Below are 14113 nucleotides of genomic sequence, written 5' to 3'. Positions count from 1 at the left end.
CCCCATTGCCCGGTAATTTCCTCGTAGACGCTCACGCTACGTAGAAACTGAACGACGTTGTGCGGACTACTTGGTCGCCCAATTAAGTTTTAATATTTATTCGCCTAAGCACGAATGCCATCGCCGTTTTAACATACACTATAAGAAATTACCATATGTACCATTCATTGTAACAAGTAGTCACCGATAATGTCAATATCCGTGCTTCTGGCTTGCGTTCGTCCACTACAGATATGTATAATCCAAGAATCGCCATGTCCTAGGCTCGCGTCGCACGGCAGGCATGGAGATCACGCCACTGCTGTCATAAGATAGTCTACAACGTGGCTGACGTCATTTCGCTGTCGTCAAACACACGTATACTCGCGACACACACACTACTCCATTTGCAAGGAAAGGCTGGTCCACCTGGGGGGGGGGGCATCGTCTGGTGGAACTGAATATAATGCTGGATATGCAGGTACCTACAAAATGCTGCGCACAACAGATTCCCACAGTGCATGAGATCGGCAGAATTTTTTTTCTCCTATCGTGCCAGCTTGTTCTCTCATCTCGTTTACCTTTTCCGTCGTTCTTTTTACTGCGTTCTCCCGGAGTTTGTGTTATTTGAACTTAGTAGAGATAACGCTGCTGCCTGCCGAAACTCTGAGCCGCTATATCAAGCTCGCCTGCGAAATTGCCAGCGGCACGTTAATGGTGCACACACAAGCGATCATTATGTTAGCAAGCATTTCCGAAAAAGTGGCACTTGAACGCAGTTTCAGGGCTGTGTTACGGTAGTGAGACAGTCCCAACGAATCCACCATTAAGGGCGCGTCATGAGGGAAGCTTTCAGAATTTGGGCCTCGGTCCGCCTGCAGCTAGCAACATCCCTCCTTATTCTCGCTGCCAGAGGAGGAGGAGGAGAAACATTTATTAAAAAGAAAGGACAAGCAGGTGTCTTTCTGCTTGTGCGGGAGGCGCCCTTAGTCCAGGGCTCCTGCGGCTCTTGCTGTCTCCCGGGCCCGCCGCACCAGTTGCTGCTGGTTACGACGGTCCGAACTAGTCAGCACGGCCTCCCACTGCTCGGGTGTGGGGTTGGGGATTTGCGGGGCCGCCTTCACGTTGGGGCACGCCCATGTGGTGTGATATAGGGAGGCGTAATCATTACAAAGGGGACATTTGTATGAATATAGTGTAGGGTGTATTGCGTGTAGTCTGCTTAGATGGGGGTATGTGTTGGTTTGTAGTTGTCGCCATGTTACGGCGTCTTCACGTGAGAGGGTCTTGTGTGGAGGCGGGTATTGTCGTCTGTTCAATCTGTGGTGTTGCAGTATGGCGTTGTATTGTAAAGGTACGGGCTCCATGGAGGCGGCCGTATCCCTCTCTTGTGGCGCCCGGGAGGCATGAGCTCAGGCTACAGCGTGCGCACGCTGATTTCCACGGAGGGACTCGTGTCCTGGAGTCCACACTATTTCAACGTCCGGCAATTGGGAGGCTTGTTTGAGGAGTCGGTGGGCTATTGAAGATATTCTGCCTCTCGCGTAGCTACGGCAAGCTGCCTGGGAGTCAGTAATGATTGTGACGTACTCGTTGGTCGGACTAGAGGTGATGGCCAAGGCGATGGCTGTCTCCTCCGCTACGAGGGCGCTGGCAGTGCGGACCGTCATCGAGACCACCTCTTGTAGGTTACAGTCGACAACGCTGGCCGTCATGGCTGCCTTTTGGGGGTACTGCGCGGCATCTGTGTATAGTGTGGTGGGGAGACTGCCATATTTTGTCTGTAGAGTTTTTGCGCGAGCTTGGCGACGATCGGCATGATGTTCCGGGTGCATGCTTCTGGGGATAGGGGCTACCTTGATGTGTTCCCGGAAGTTGGGGGCCAGATGAATTGCTTGTTCGTGGCCTTTGCCGTGTGTGGGGTAGCCTAGGCGCGCTAGGACTGTCCTTCCTGTTGGTGTGAGGGCTAGTCGTTCTCGTTGGCTTGTGAGGTGGGAGTCTATAATTTCTCTTATAGTATTATGGACTCCTAGGGCTTCAAGCTTGAGTGTCGCTGTTCCTGGTGGTAGGCCGAGCGCTTGCTTGTAGGCTTTCCGAAGAAGTACGTCTAATTGATCAAGTTCCTTGGGAGTGAGGGGCAAGTACGGGGCAGCGTAGGCAATGCGGCTGATTATCAGGGCCCGGACGAGCTGTATTATGTCGTCTTCTTTCAGTCCGTATTGTCTGGTGGTGATACGGCTGACCATTCGCATGATTTGGAAGGTGGTCTGCTTGAGACGTTGGATGGTGTATGCGCCTCCGCCGTCCTGTTGTATGTGGAGTCCTAGAATGCGGACGCGGTTTACTGTGGGTATTTCTTTGTCGTCGAGGGTGAGTGTGATTTGGGGTAGTTCAGTGAGTTTTCTTCGTGATTTCTGTCGAACGACTAATAGTTCTGACTTCTCGGGGGAGCACCGGAGACCACTTGTTTTTGCATATTGCTGGACGGCGTTGGTCGCTTGTTGAAGGGCGTCTTGTTTCTCTCCTTCGGAACCAGTGGTGGTCCAGATAGTGATGTCATCGGCGTATATTGCATGCCTGATTCCTGGTATTGCGTTGAGTTTAACAGGTAATTTCATCATAGCAATATTGAAAAGGGTGGGTGATAGAACGGCACCTTGTGGGGTTCCTTTGTTGCGAGTAGGTAACGTCGGGGTTCTGAGTGAGCCAATGCCTATTGTGGCCATGCGGTTGCTTAGAAAGGCGCGTATATAATTGTAAGTATTACGACCACAGTTCGTGAGGCTTAGGTTTGTAAGGATGGTATGGTGAGCCACACTGTCAAAAGCGCCTTTGAGATCGAGTGCTAAAATCGCTCCGGTGTTGTGCGGTGAGATGTGTTCAAGGACTTGTTCCTTCAGCTGAAGAAGGATGTCGTGGGTAGAAAGGTGGGGCCGGAACCCGAACATTGTGTCGGGAAAGAGGTCGCTGGATTCTAGGTAAGGTTGAAGCCGGTTCAGAATGACATGTTCCAGAAGCTTGCCTAGGCATGAGGTCAGTGAGATTGGTCTCATATTTTCTAAGCTGGAGAGTTTGCCTGGCTTCGGAATGAGTATGATGTCCGCGTGCTTCCAGTCTGCTGGTAGCGTACCCGCTTCCCAGTGATGATTAAAGAGGTCAGTAAGAGATTGAATGGTGCCATCATCCAGATTGCGCAGGAGCGTGTTATTTATTTTGTCCTTGCCTGGGGTGGTGTTTCGTGTGAGTGCATGGAGTGCTTGTTGCACCTCAGTGATGGTGATCGGCTTGTCGAGGTCGTAATTGTCGCTCCCGCTGTAGGTTGGAGGTTGTCCTTGTGCGGGTTCGAAATCGCCTATGTACCGCGCCCGCAACTCCTCCAGGATTTCGTCATCAGAACCCGGATGGTTGTGCAGGATACGTTGAATTGTTTGCTGGCTAATTGCCTTGCTTTGTGTGGGGTCAAGAAGATGGCGTAGCAGCGACCATGTTTTGGCCGTGCTAAGATTACCCTGCAACTTGTTGCATAGTTGTCGCCAGTTGTGACGGGTGAGCTCCTCAGCATAACATTCCGCGGTTGCCGTGAGTTTCGCTATACGTAGTTTCAATTTACGATTATGTTTTTGGCGCTTCCATCTCCTAACAAGGCCTCGACGTGCTTCCCAGAGATGAAGAAGGTGCGGGTCTACGGCCGGTATGTCTGTGGTGAGTGTGATCTGTTTTGAATGTCTGGCTACGTCTTGTTGGAGCTCTCGTACCCACTGCTCGAGATCCGTAATACTGGTTGAGGAGTCATCCGCTCGCTCTTTGCGAAAAGCTGTCCAATCTGTGAGTGTTGTCTTTTTTATCGGGTGTCGTGCATGCGTAACGTTCAATGTGGTGGCAAGTATGCAGTGGTCACTGCCCAGAGTTTCCTCCGTGTTGTGCCAGGAAGCTTGCTGTATCCCTTTAGTGAGGGTGAGGTCAGGGCATGTATCTCGGGAGACGCTGTTTCCTAGACGTGTGGGGTATGCGGGGTCTGTGAGGATGGTGAGACGGTGCTGCTGTATCGTGTACTGGAGTGCAGTGCCTTTTGATGTGGCTGTCGTGTAGCCCCATGTCTGGTGAGCCGCGTTGAAGTCGCCTACAATCAGCAGACTATTATTTTTGGCTATGCCAATCGCTTTAGTCATCAAGTAGTCGAACTTGGCCTGCTTCTGCTTGGGTGGGCTGTATATATTCAGTATGAAAAGGCTCTTTCGGCCTCGTTGGAGCGGCAGGATCTCAATTAGGTTATGATCGACATCACTGCCGTCTATAGTGTGTTGTGTGGTTGTGAGCGTTTTAGCTGTAAGTGTGGCCACGCGGCTGTCAGGCGTGGTGGTATGTGTGTTGTAGCCAGTTTGAGTTGGGTGTGTGCCTGTTTCCTGTAGTGCGATTACGCTTGGTCTCATTTTGGCGTTACTTATGTACTGTCTCAGTGACCCTTGCTTGCGTTTGTAGCTGCGACAATTCCATTGCCAGATTATGAGTGGGTTTTCGTTCCTGTGCTTGGTTTTGCTATTCGTCCTGGCTGACGGGTGGATCGGCAGGGTGTCCCTGCTCTACTTCCTGTTGTACTAGTGTTCTAACTTTCTTGCGTCGCTGATCTTTTGCGAGCCGTGTTTCTTCAATAACACTTGCCAGTTGCTGGATGCTTTGTTGCATTGCTAGGAGCTGCCGTTGCAGTACATCAACTTTCTCCTCGACTTGTGCGATTTCTGTCGGTTTTGCTGATTCCGCGAGAATCATCGGTTCAGAACGTTCCGAAGATGATGGCATTGAGGGTGCGGTCATTAGTGTGGAATGCTGAGTGGCAGTACGAGTGGAGTATAGTTCTGCAATCTGCGTGCGAAGTTTGTTGTTTTCTTCATGAAGGCGTTTGTTTTCTTCTCTGATGGCCTTTAGCTCAGCTAGAATTTGCAGTTGAACGTCAGTATTGTTTATGGGTGAAGAATTGTGTAGGGTGGGTGCTGTGTGTAGACGCGATGACAGGGTGTTGTCTTGGTGGGTTGTGTGAGAGGGGAAAAGCCGTGCTGACCAGCTCACCGCTTGTGATCCCGGTACAGCAGGTCCGTTGAGGTTCCGGGTCCCTCCTTGTTGGTTCCGCGAGCAGGAGCGAGACCTGGAGCGGGAACGCCTCCGTTGCTGGTCTGTACGTGACTGAGACTTCGACCTTGAGTAGTCCCGGCGGCTGGTCCTTCGGGATGCTGAAGATGCCTTCTTCAGTCGATCAGGGCACTCCTTGGAAGCCGTAGGATGAGGCCCCTGGCATAAGGCGCACCGGGGGTGACAGGGGTGGTCCTGAGTTGGGTTTCGTGTACCACACTGGGGGCATACGTTTGCTTCTGGAGTTGGGCATACATCGGTCCGGTGGCCGACTTGGTGGCAGATGCGGCAGAAATGCGTGGTTGGTCGGTATGGTTTGCATCGCACTTCACCGCTGTAGTATCGCACGTAGAAGGGTACAGCCTTGCCAGTGAATGTGATCACTACCGTAGCGGTTTGTCCGAGCATACGGGCATGTAAGATTTCTCGGCCAGGTGCATAGAGTCCGTTAAGGAGGACTTCTGTGGGAGTTCCTGCGGGAATGCCGTGAATGACCCCTTTGACGGAGCTGTCGGGTGCCGCCACGTATGCCGTGACTGCGAATTCTCGACCGCCCAGGTGAATTGTAGTGATGCGACGGATGCTCATAGCTAGCTCTGCGTTTGGTGTGCTAGCAATAGCGATGTTTTGTACTGGGTCAATTCTTACAGTAAGGGTCCGTACGTGCTCAGTAGTGGGGTGCTGACATGCCAGCTTGATGCCTTCAGCAACCTGTGGCGGGGTCCAGGTGGCAAGGTTGAGTCCTTCTCGGGGGCGGATGATTACCTTGAGGTCATTTCGGGGTAGCGGTGGGAGTCGGGCTTGTCGGGGAACCGATGGGTGTCGGGGTTGGAGAGGTGGATTGGTGGGAGTCGATGTTTTCTTCCGACCGTACTTAACAGTCAGCCAGTCTCCGCCGGCAGGTTCATCAGGAAGTGGGATTTGCGCGTGCTCGAGATTCATCTCGGTGCCATCATTGGTGGCCATTGGTGCGCCGAACTGGGCCAAGGTCGTCGGTTAGACCGTACCCGTCGTAAGGCTTAGCTGGGCGGGCGCCTCTTGCGAAGTTCAGAGTCCGGTAATTCGTGAAGCAAGCGACTCACAGTATTGCTTTGGGTGTCCACGTGTTCCTCTCGACGTAAGGAGTCGAGTGAGGCTGGTTGTGGCGGCGCTGACGTCAATTATCCAGGGTTTAGCGATGTAAAGGCGGACCCCATGTGCAGTGCAACCGTGCGCAGCCTCTTCTTCTTCCTCGCTGCCAGAAAACTGCGAATTTTTGCATCCCATCCATTTCGCGCACAAATTACGGCCGACAGAGAATTTGGCATAGATTGCCAATGAGATTAAATCACTATGACACACTAAATAATGACATCACAACGTTAGCGAAGAAAGACATAAGAACTTTATTCACGCAATAAAGAAAAAAATAATGTTTTGTTTTGTTGTGTCTATCCATTGCATTACGTACGTATATTATGAGTACTTAGCCTTCCTATTTCATGTCCTTAGAGAGGCGTGTTTGATTGTAATATAATCTTGGATTCATGGTATGTCTGGTACAGTGCTTTTTATGAAAGTTTAGTAACGCTAAATGTGCTTCGTCTGTATTGCTGATGGGTGGCTGGAGCCCAGTTAAGCTGCATTGTAGCAGCTTTCTCTTCGGCCACCTTTCTCGCCTTGTAAGGTTGCGAAACAAAGTTGCTTTGATTGATTTATCCTTACGTCTTGCTGGAAATTCTTTACACCATGAGTCTTTTTTTGGCTGCTCCAAATCCAGAAAAATCGCCTGTGGCAGATAGCCCTATCGTTACCTTCGAACTAGTTTACTCGACGAGGCGGACATTAATTGTACGAGAAATGACAACGCATATTATACGTAATAGTAAAATTCACTGATAAACTATATAAGTAATTATTTTACGGCAATTATTGCGGCTTAGAAATGTTAGTCGACCAGTTCCAAAGGCGTGCGCACATGGAACGAAGTCTCAAGGTGGCGCCAATTTCAGGAAATTATTCTCCGAATTGTACGGCCAGATACACATGCGTTCAAGTTACTTTTGTTCTTCAATGCTTGAAACAGCGCTTTTCTAATTAAGTGATTGCAACAACAATGCCATGATTTAGGAGCGCAAAAAAGTATATGCAGACACGGCACAAGCGCCTTGAACATAAAAACAAAGACGAAAGCACGCACATGGCGGGGCTAGCGAGCTCGTCTTCTAGTGACGCATTGTTTTGAGATGCGAAGTTTCTTGAGAAAAGGTGCCAATGAGAGAGCCGTTGCTGAATTCTTTCACATAAACAGGAAGGGGGACGACTCTGTTAGTGAGCCTTCTGCTTCTGCACGCGAATTAAATAGGATTCATCGAGGCGTTTATCTGATAGCCAAATTTTTCGGGCTTCATAACCGCTGTCCGCGTCCGTGTATTGTATACATGTCATGACGACGCTGCAGTATAAAAAATTGACAGTAACCATTGTTCCATGTCAACCATTATTTCGTCCCATGCCTCTCTTTGCGCTGCTAAATTATGTCATTCTCTTTATGCCAACTATGCCATCTAAAGGTCCTTTTAAAAACAGGGGCACTTTATCGCGAGTGTGAAGGCGCATATCTTCATTCCAAGTCGATATACCTTTAAATTCACTAAGTCCAATCTGCAAATTGTAATATGTGCTGTAAATCGATTAGTAAGACAGGTAATTAGTGTAATTCTTTTAATCACTCATACACGCCCCTGATTGCTCTTAGATGTAGTGCGCGCCACATCCAGTGATTTAGTTCAAGGATCATAATTGTGCCATAAGTGACAGGTGATTTTAAAAGAAAATGTCGTACAACTAAAGAAAGATAGCGCTGTCACAAGCTCGCAGAAATGTCGGGGTTGAAAGTGGTTAAACCAAGTTTGTCGAACGATTGCTCGGTTTTTCTTGCTTTGGAAAAGCACGAGACCATTGGTTTACAGAGATTCAACATTTGTAGCAACAACAACCTATCTGCAAGTGCACCACAAGACAGCGCACAGATGCTGCTCGGTGCGAACGCGCAGTAACGATGGCTGGATGGATCATATGAGCGTCCCCTTTGGAACGGGGCGGTGGGGTGCGCCGCCAAGCGTTCGTTGTTATACTGCCTAATGTCCTACCAACGTTAAAGAAAGAAAACAAGAAAAGGAAGAAAACAGCGCTTGGGTGCAGCCAGCGCTCGAAAGATTGACCTTCAGCCGCTGTTCGTTTTCACTTGAAAACGCATTGTGCAGGCAAAGTCCCAGTATGACGTTGGCTGAGCTAGGAGGTGAGATTTACGGAACCAGGCGTTTTCTTGGTTTAAACCTGGACTGGCAGAGTTCTCGCTCTAAAAATTCATCGACGATGAAATATGCCCTAACGGAAAATTTGAGCGCCTCTCTACGAATACGGATACGAAGAACTTTATTAAGTGGATCATGAGAAGCGCCGCCCCTTAGGGCGACTACGCGAGCCGCTCCCAGAGGGGCGGGGCAGTTAGTACCTAACCGAGCCGCCGCTTCGCAGGCCTGCTGGACAGCCCAATGCTGACGACAGTACTCCGAGTTCTTAATGGCCGAGTTCAACTTCTGTTCAGTGATGACCTTATTCTCTCGTAACGAGGCACACCGCCAGATCATGTGTTCTAAATTGCATGTCCCACTGCAGCTAGGATACTGTGCTCTAAGAACGTACGGGAATAAACAGTGCATCAAGGCCAGACTAGGATAACAGCTAGTCTGAAGGATCATAAGGGCCATAGCTTGAGGTCTTGTGAGGTTTTCTTCCCTCCAGACAGAAATCTTTTGTGAATTCGTTAAAGCTGAAAAGAGTGCCCCGAAACTCTTGGATATTGATGATGATGATGATGATGATGATGATGATGAATATAGTGTTTTGTGGCGCAAGGGCCATGAAACTGTTGGACATTGGACTGTGACAAGGCTCCTTCTCCCGCGCGGAGAGTTAGTAAGCACGCCTCGGAGTGGGCAATGTCATTGAGATTGGTGAGCGAGTCTAGATTTAGGCCCAAGTGCGCCGGAAAGCAAGTAATCGTATGTGGAGTGATTGCCCTGTTCCTGAGAATACTATGGGCCTCTTTCTCGATGGAGGCCCAGGCAAACGCCTTGGCTGCCTACATGGGGTCTGTGTATATTTGTGTTCTGTTGTCGAAAAAGCCAAAGCAATAGCAACCTGCTCCGATTTAGAAGAAGTGGTCCCAGCCACTGAGGCTGCCGAAAGAGCTTGGCCTCTGTGATCAATCGCCACTACGGCAAAGTGAGATGAGCGGCCATATTGAGCCGGATACACGAAGCAGACCGATTGGGGTTCGTCCTTGCTTTTCTTCAGGATCGCAATCCCCCTGGCCCTACGCCTTCCGCCACTGTGCTGTCGGTGTGCAATGCGAGAAACTGGCGCAACGTAAATGTTTTCTCTTTGCTCGTCACTAATACGATGCCTTCTCTCTTGAGCAAGTACTGGGTTAAGGCCCAGGATGGCTAGAATTCTTCTCCCCGCCGAAGAGCAGGATAGCCGAGACAGTTGGGCCGATTTCTTCGCCTCGATTATCTTTTCCAATTATTTGTGCACTCCCTGTTGATACAGGCGTTCTGTACTAGCGGTCATGGGGATGCCGAGTACCCGATTAATGTTTTTCAAACGAGGATCTCCAACTTCTTTTTCTCGGAAGTGTGCCAAATTGTGCATAGCTGCCACATAAATAATATGACTCATAAGGAAGGTGTGGAAAAGCCTGAGCAGATTGTCTTCTTTCAAGCCTGACCGTCTGTTAGAGACGCTGTTGATGAGCCTAATTACATTTCCCGTTTTCCTGGTGATCCTAGCCAACGCAAGGTTGTTGGACCGATTTTATTCAATAACCATACCTAGTGCACAGATAGAGTCGACTCTGGGAATGAGGCTTCCATCACGTGTAACTAGACTGATTTCAACGTCCGAGAGCGGCTTCCAGCCCTTTGGCTTGGGACCCTTTCTTATTGGCCTCTAAATGAGTAGCTCGGATTTACTAGGTCAGCATCCCAGTCCCGTGTTTTCCAGATATGACCGGACCTAACCTAGCGCCGTCTGGAGGCCTGTTTTAAGCTACCCTTCGCTTCCTTTGGTGCACCAGACGGTTATATTATATGCATAAAGCGTGTGACTGACCCCACAAATGGCAGAGAGCATTTCCTAGAGACCCGGCCGTCATTGCTATGTTGAAGAGAAGTGGAGATACCACCGACCCTTGCGGCGTGCCCCAAGGTCAGAGCTCGAATGCCTCTGTCATGAGATCACCAGTCTTGACTGTCGCCTGCCTCTCGTTGAGAAAGGAGTTGATATAGCTATGAAAGGCATCACTCAGATTGAGCTCCGATATGGCATTCAGAATGTGAACGTCAGACACATTCTCGAAAGCCTTCTCCAGATCTAAACCCAGGATAGCCTTGACATCTTTGGTTGCGTGGTCATTGACTTCGCATTTTATGAACTTCATCGTATCCTGTGTGGAGAAAGCCGGATGAAAGCCAATCATGTTGTATGGGAATAAATTGTTCTTCTCAACGTACTCCGATATAAAGTTGTGAATGACGCGCTCCGCCACCTTACCCACGCAGGACTTGAGAGATATGGGCCGAAGATTCCCAAAGCCTGGGTGCATTCCCGGCTTCGGAAAGAGAACTGATGCAGACTTCCAGGTTTCCGGCACCGATACCTGGCCCCAGATCCGATTAATCTCTTCAGTGAGGTGCTCAACGGAGTCAGCGTCCACGTTCTTTAAAGCTCCATTAGAGATTCCGTCTGAACCTCTGCAGATATTTTCATTTGGCGATATACTGGCTGGCAAGGAGAATCTGTCTCGTGCGGCACGTTGCAAACGGAGCGAAATGTGGCGCGACTGCCTAGCTAATCAAGAGATTGCGAGAGGCAGTGTGCGGGTGACGCGAAAACGCGATTCACAGCAGCCGCCGCAGACAAACCTGCACTCATGCAGCGCTTTGTTTCCATATATGGTATCGGTGAACGCGGTTGTCGCGTGCCTTAGTCATGGTGTCAACGGCGAACAGACGACGCGCGTTACACTGGCGCTATCTCTTAGAGATCGTCACCATACAACAAGTTTTGCGCGGCATAACGCTTTTCTTCACGCTTTTGCCATACCGTCCTTGTTCGCTTGATGTCTCATGGTTCGGCTGCACCCTCCTCGTTCGCTCTCCTCCTCAAGCTTTTTTCACTCTCGCTGTCTTTCATCCCCCGGTGCTGTCTGCTTTATTTCATCCTTCGCTGTTCTCGACGAACGTCCAAGCTATACGTAGGAATGGGCGCCAAGAAACCGCGCCCTAAAAAAGAAAATATATTTTGAAGATGATTACCCCTTATGTGTGGGCCGTAAATTAAAACTGTAAACCTAATTAACGCGAACTACAAAAAGAAGTATATGCAATACGAATTGCATTCATGTTCATGGCTTTATTGCTTGCGTATCAATGAACTAATAACCACGGTAGAATATTTTAGAATTCTTAGCGACTGCGAGTCACCTACGGCGGAATCGTTTTGAGAGTAACATAATCCAGCTCGGACGCATTATTACAAACCCACACTAAAATGATGTCGTGCAGACATGTACATATTGAAATAATAGTGGACAAAGCACAGCAAGACGCTTTATTTTGCCTTCAACAAAGGCATCAGAAGAGCGACGTTTGCGTCCAGAAAATATAACGACATATGTATTTAATATTTCGCTTCTTTCGGAAGAAGCTCCCAGACAATATGAAGCTTGTCGTCCGTGATGTACCCTTCACGATCCAGATCATCTAAGTCAAATGAATATATTTGGAAATAAGCAGCTTGGTTACTTGATTCTTCGGGTCTTCTAAAGTAAGCAAGTTTACCATTAGTACTATCCACCATCTGACACTGTTTCCTTTGGGAAATATGTTTGACAGTCATCTGAAGTTTCTTACTGAAAGGCCACTGAAGAAACTCGTCGATAACACCCTTGTGCAGCTGAATAAGAGCATGCAGTAACACATGATCTCCCTCTTTTCTGAGGCACACTCCTGGCGACAAGTGATAGCCCGATATGTATATCTTTTCACTCGAGTAAAAATGAAAGCCTTTTGAATAGGCACTGTCTTTCATTGCCTTGAATTCCTTAACAAGAAACTCATATCGGGTGGAGTTGATCGTGTTGAAGGCCATTTCTTTTTCTTTATTCAATGTGCTCTCTCCTTCCATTTCAGTGTCCTTCACTTCACCATTGCCAGCAACACTTCCTCCGCACTTTCTGCAGATTGTCCTTGATTCATCGTCCAACACTTGCCGAAAGGTTTCCTTCAGTGCATCAACACTTTCGTTAGTTTTCGTGAGCTCAGCTCTATCCGCAGCCAGTATTGTTGTCAACTCCGCTTGCAACATGCTTCCCGTATTGTTTTCTTTGAAGTGGTTGACAGTTCGCCACGTGTCTACTAAACATTCCTTCAACTCTTTAACTGAATCGGCTATGGTTCTTGCAAGAACACGCGCCTCGTCGCTGTGGTCCATCAAGGTTTCCTCGACCTCTCTAACTGACGTCAAAGTAACTGTAGATTGTACAGCAACGCGATCCAATGTACTACTTACGCTTGACCTTTGTAGCAAAGCCTCTTTGACCGTGTTCATGCAATGTGAAATTTCATCTAGCGCATCATTTTGTGCAGTATGATCATTAATAAGTGCATCTAGCCTGTCTTTTATTTCAACTACTCGCACGTCTAAGCTTGCATTAAGAACCACCATCATTGCTTTTTGGTCATTGTCTGACTTCTCTAGAACCCAGGACGTCTGAGGCATTGCATAGTCTCGGCATTTGCTCTGTAAATGCCCGGCCACATTACTGCGGAGCACGAGCTTTGAACATTTAGGGCACAACATAGAGTGGTGGTCACAGTCATTGCAGAAATGCTTGGTAAGCTCTGACGCCGTTAAAATCATGTCGCAGCCACGTTCTTCATTCCAACATTTTACCTGCAAGGGAAAAAAGGAGTTTGAGGAATTTTCCATATTAGCATCTTCATATTATTCTACATATTAGCATCTTCCACGTTACTTTATGCATTCGAACTTGGAATGCTTCAAGGTAAAAATAAGGTGTCACAGCTCGATGGGGCATCAATATCATCGTAGTGCTGCTATGAAGGGAAGGGAATGAACATGTTCGTGAGGCGAAGTTGTTATATGGGCGTGGAATAATGCTCTTTTAAGATATTCACCATTCTACAAATAAATTGTTAGGAACAAAGAAGGTATAAATCGGGCAGCCACAACCCAAGTCGAGTACAGCATTACTTGCTGTTTAATAATAACAAACATTGCTGTTTGGCTTGAAGGATTCTAATGAACCTTTTCAATTTTCTGGAGTGAAACGGTGACAGCACTTGTAGCGTAGGCGCGAACTGGTGGTATGAGCATTTGGAATGAGAGTGATTGTTGAAGGCGAAATGTCTTAATACGTTGGTGTAACTTGGTTTGCGCCGCTTGAGTGGCGTTACTTTAAATTTAGGCGATCCGTTTTTTTCCAATGGGGCATTGCCGTCCTCGGGCGTTTGAGTCGCGTAACGACGATGAGTGGCTTGGTTGGCATAGGTATGAGTTCCTCGAACTCGACTAGGGCGAGATGCTTCTTGAGCCGAGGCATTCTTGTGGAAAACGTTCCTGTACAGCGATATCTAGACTACGAGGCTCCCTGGGCATACACAATAAATCATATTTTTGAGAAGTAAACTAAGATATTCGGACTGATACGAGGACACACAGAGACACTAGTACCACAGAAGAAGCGCTGACTACCCAGTGAATATTCATTTGAAGAAAGCCAGCCCTTACATATCGATACCAGAATAGGCGTGGGTACACAGACATCGACGTGACAGTCATTTTCCATGCGAAAAGGCAATTTCTTGTTCTGATAACGGTGGTAACGGCACCATTCGCAGCTATATCCAATGTGTCTAAAACAAAGAAATGCCTGTTTCAT

This window comes from Dermacentor variabilis, chromosome 11, assembly GCF_050947875.1.
Source record: "Dermacentor variabilis isolate Ectoservices chromosome 11, ASM5094787v1, whole genome shotgun sequence".
Lineage (NCBI taxonomy): Eukaryota > Metazoa > Arthropoda > Arachnida > Ixodida > Ixodidae > Dermacentor > Dermacentor variabilis.
Note: the sequence above shows the minus strand (reverse complement) of the source record.